Below are 5,294 nucleotides of genomic sequence, written 5' to 3'. Positions count from 1 at the left end.
AGGACGGATGGTGAGGTGGGAACTGGGGGGAGGGGAGTTATGGGGTGGGGGGAAAGAGGAACAAATGTAATAATCTGAACAATAAAGATTTAATTAAAAAAAAAAAACCTCAGAGGGAAGGTAGGGGAGGGTGGGGGTAAGGGAGAGAGATCAACCAAAGGATTTATATGCTAGCATACAGGTCTAGCCAATGGACACAGACAACAGGGGGGTGAGGGCATGACTGGGGGCATGGAGGGTTGTGTGGGGATAAGGACACATATGTAATATCTTAATCAATAAAAAATATATTTAAAAAATTTCTCTAAAATATAAAAATCCATATAGTAGAAACATTGGATTGAACATTCTAATACTTTGCTTTAATAGGGAATGGCATATAGGCCTAACCAATGGACATGGACAACGCGGGGGTGAGGGCATGAGTGGGGTGGAGGGGTAGGGGGTAATGTGGGGATAAGGACACATATGTAATATCTTAATCAATAAAAAATATATTTAAAAAATTTCTCTAAAATATCAAAATCCATATAGTAGAAACATTGGATTGAACATTCTAATACTTTGCTTTAAAATAGGGAATCAACATGGAAAAATAAATTTTTGTTAACATATCCCTTGATTTTCTCCAACAATAAATGTCAGAGCAAAAGGTTAACTTGGAAATTCAATTAAAAAATCATTTTATTTTCTTAGGGATATGGGTTCTAATATAATTAATAACATATCATTTTATTGCACACACTAAATGGGGATTAATTTCCAATTTCATTATAATGTTTCATCAGGTGTAAATATATTAGGTGGTTTTACATGTTACAGATTTAACTATGTAAAAAAGATTTTTATATTCTGGTATGGAATCTTAATATAAGTTATGGAAAGTAAAAATCTAATTTCTGAAAGAGCTAGATAAGAGATATAATCTTTAATACTTATTCTCTTCAATAAATTGTCCATATCAAGGTACCTAAAGTTGTTTTTGTACCTCTGCATTTTTAATGTAGTCAGACTTAAGAAAGATAGTCTATCGAACATAAAATAAATTCTCTAATAAGAAATGATATACAGTGGTACTGAATGATCTGATATGTTCTTTTCTTTAATTAAACTTCAGCAATATTGTATTGTTCAACCAAATCAGATCAATACCTCACTGAAGCAACAGCAGCCACAGGGAAAAAAACCTGTATTGTTTTTAAGAAAAGATGAGTTAGCATTGTAAATGCAAGCTAGTGATCTCATTGAGTGATCTGGCCTCTAAGCCATGTACAGTTCAACACTCAGTTGAAAAAAAAAAAAAGACAATTTTTATCCAAAATAGAAAATTCCTGAACTGAGAAAGATGACATTTAATGCAATATAATTATCAGCTATTTTTACTTTGATGGTAGGATCCTAAGTACATAAACACAACCTCTGGATTTTACTCAAAAATATGAATCACCAAGTATGGGGTGACTAGAAATTGAACTCTGCATTTGAAGCAGGGGTACTATAATATGTGCATTGAAATGTCTTCTCTTGCATTGGCTGATGGGGGAATTGTGTATTCACGAGCACTATGAGTCAAAGTGGAAAAGCATTAACAGAAAGTTATTATTACTATCCTTTTAGGAATGAAATGTGTGCACCAATTCAATGGATAAGACTAATAAACATAATTATAGACTGTTACTACGGTAACTTCCACTCAATGGCAATAGCATTCTGATGAAATTTTTTCCCAGAGTAAATAAGAAGTATCTATAGAAAGCTGTTAATTATAAAGGATGTTCTCATAAGCTTTAATATTTTATAGACAAAAGGATATGCCAGAATGTTAAATAGCAATGTAATTTACTAGGTGAGTAATACTGGGCAAGTAGGTTACTACATCTAAACTCTGTTTCTTCATCTGTCATATGTTACAAAACATAAATGGCTATTTCAAATATTAAATTTATACAAAATGCCAAACTGTCTATCATAATATATAATTCCTCAACATGTAAACATAAAAACATTACCGAGAAATCAAAGCCACATAGATGTATATAGTCTCATAGATATTTTTTAAATATTAAAGAGAAAAAAAAACACAGTTATTTTCAAAAAGATGCAAAAATAACTCAGTTAAGTCAAGCATATAAATGACAAAGGTACTACATGCACTTTATATTCTAGGGTCTCTGATATGTTTCAGAAATTGAATAATATGCTGTGTTTCCAAATATATGGTAAAATAATGTATATTTATAGAAAACCCAGGTTATTTTTTTTAATACTTTGCATTCTTAACATTTATCAGAGTATTGTATTTCACTCTCTTTAGTTTTTAAAGGAGGTAAAAAATAAGGAAAGGGCTCAAAAATATCAAAAGAAATCATTATAGAGATATAAAATAGTACTTAACGGAACGGTTGAAGTAGCTGGTATTATTTAGTTTAAGATAAAGTGGCTAAGAAAGAGTAAGATTAGATATGTTTCATTCTAATCTGAATTGAGCTAGATGATTTCTTGAGATCTAGTTTCCTTTTACTGAGATCTATAATGCTACTTTCTTCTAAAGTAAATATATCTGCAGACACAGATATAGTTCAATAGGAGATAGATAATTGATAACGAACATTAGCATTACAAGCATTGAATACATACACACATTCAGTGTTTCTCAAGTGTAGAGCCACAATCACACATATTAGATCTCCCTGGTGATTTTTAAATGCAGATTCCTAAGCACCTCCCAATATCTACTGAATCAATAGCCTTGATGATGATGCAATAAGCACACAAGATAATATGTATGTGCACTGAATTTGGAGAGCGACAGATTTAGAGGAACATGTTTTTTCTGTATGTTTTTGTTTTTATTATTTTCAAGGTCACCGTGAACCATTACAAATGGCATTCCCCAAGCAATAGGATCAAGTAACAAGGAAAGCATTTGTAACCTATCCATTTTAATGTTTCCTAATCAGTGAATATTCTGACACCTGTTCAGATGCCTTGAACCCAAGAGCTTTCTTTGTGAAATAGTAGGCTAAATAAAAATGCAAACACATGTTGATGGAGAATCTGCCATGTCTCAGGCACCTGGCAGAGAAATAATGCAGGACCACTGTCCTGTGTGCCTAAACAGGCAATATATTTTCATGGTGCATTCCTAATTACAGACTGAAATCTTTATTCAGACCTTAGATTGTCATTGTTCAGAAAATATTATTTGTGTGACACAAGGTAGTTGTATGAAAAATAGCTTATTATAAATTCTCTCTCCAAATACAATCTATTTATTTCCTTTTATAAGTAACTTGTACTGCATTGGGAATTATATTATACCTGCTGTCATAATTTAAAATATCTTAGATATTTTAGTAATTATAAAGATATTTTTATTCTATATTTAAAACACTATTTGAAAAATGGAGAGATCAATGTACTCATTTTACAAAGAAAAACATGTTATGAGATGTCTTTTGTTAAATGCTTAGATGATAGAGATACAAATCTTTAACAAAATAGTGTTAATTTGTTTCTATTAATCTACCTAACTAAATGCCTTAATATTCAAGAAATTCTCAATTAAAATAAAGTTCACTGGCTATTAGAGTAGTAAATATTAGAACACTACAAGTATTAATAAATGTAAGGATCACAAGAGAAGTAAATTTCTGATCACCATATTAAAAATGAAGTTATCCTTAATTTTTTGAGAAGCTTTATGCACCATTTTCCATAGTGGTTGTACCAGTTTACATTCCCACCAGCAGTGAATGAGGGTCCCTTTTTTGCCACAACATCCCCAACTTGTTATTACTTGTCTTGTTGATAATAGCTATTCTAGCAAGTGTGAGGAGGTATCTCATTGAAGTTTTTTTATCTTTATTGTTGAAAATATTACATATGTCCCCTTTCTCCCCACCCCCTTTGACCTCTCCCAACCTGCCCCCTCCCACCTCTCCAGGCCCTCACCACCCTATTGTCTGTATCCAGAGATCAATCAAAGGACTTGTATGCATGCATATAAGTCTAACCAATGGACACAGACACCAGGGGGGGTGAGGACATGAGTGGGGGGCGGGGGTTGGAGGTCAATGGAGGGATAAGGACATATATGTAATACCTTAATAAAGAAAAAAATTAAAAACAAATTATCTCCCATCTGGTTGCCTGCCTTCTTGTTTCTTTTGTCGGTTTATTTGCTGTGCAGAAGCTTTTTAGTTTGATACAGTCCCATTCATTTATTGTTGCCTGTATTCTCCTAGCCTTTGGGGTCAAATTCATAACATCTTCTCTAAGACCAAGGTCCATAAGTTTAGTACCTATGTTTTCTTCTAGGTAATTTATTTTTCAGGTCTTATATTTAGGTCTTTGATCCATTTTGAGTTATTTTTATTATATAGGGTTAGGATTAGTGCCATGCTAGATAAGAGCTGAGATACACAAGGAATAAGAGAGGAACATATTTACAAATATGTTGCTTCTCTAGTATGTGATAGGGTTGAACTTAAGAAAAACAGATTAAACATGTTCATATAGCAAACATTTTCAATAAGCAATTCTTCTCAATCCACTACAAAAATAAAATACTTATGTTATACTTGTGATATACCTAAACTGAAATCATTAGATTTCCTTCTTTTTGTGCCAAAAGGAACTGACACCTAAGAAAGCTTTTGAGTTCTTTTCAAACCAGCATTTCAAAGCTAGTTTGCTACCTGAAATCTAGATTTGACTTAGCTGATTCAACCACTGAGCTCAAAGATAGCCTAAATTGACCCAGTATGGTTTCCTGTCTTTAGATATATTGTGAAGCATCTGAGATTAATGGGAAACAATAATAAAAAGGTCTTGGGACCTGAAAACATCAATGAATGCAGTCAGCCAATTGAAGCTGGCAGTGGTTGGCCATGGTGTGATGCAAATACCGTATTTGCCGGTGTATAAGACAACTGGGCGTATAAGACGACCCCCTAACATTTCCACTCAAAATACAGAGTTTGTTATATACTCGCCGTATAAGACTACCCCCTCTTCCGCACACCTTCCACACACCAAATAAAAGGTAAAACAATATCAGATTTGATTTTAACATTTTAATTTATATTCAAATGCTTATGACATGCAGGAAAACTGTCACAAGGCTGTATGTAATCAAACATATACATAAAACAGTGCAAGTTTATTACCGGTAAACATACCGGTAATTCACTAAAGAAAACACACTCTATAGACTGGTACCGTAGATGCTTCTCAGGAACACAGGCAAGCAGCCCACAACCTAGAGGGACTGTCAATGATAGAAGAAAGAT

This window comes from Myotis davidii, unplaced genomic scaffold (genome assembly GCF_000327345.1).
Source record: "Myotis davidii unplaced genomic scaffold, ASM32734v1 scaffold187, whole genome shotgun sequence".
Classification (NCBI taxonomy): domain Eukaryota; kingdom Metazoa; phylum Chordata; class Mammalia; order Chiroptera; family Vespertilionidae; genus Myotis; species Myotis davidii.
This window is presented reverse-complemented; position numbering follows the sequence as displayed.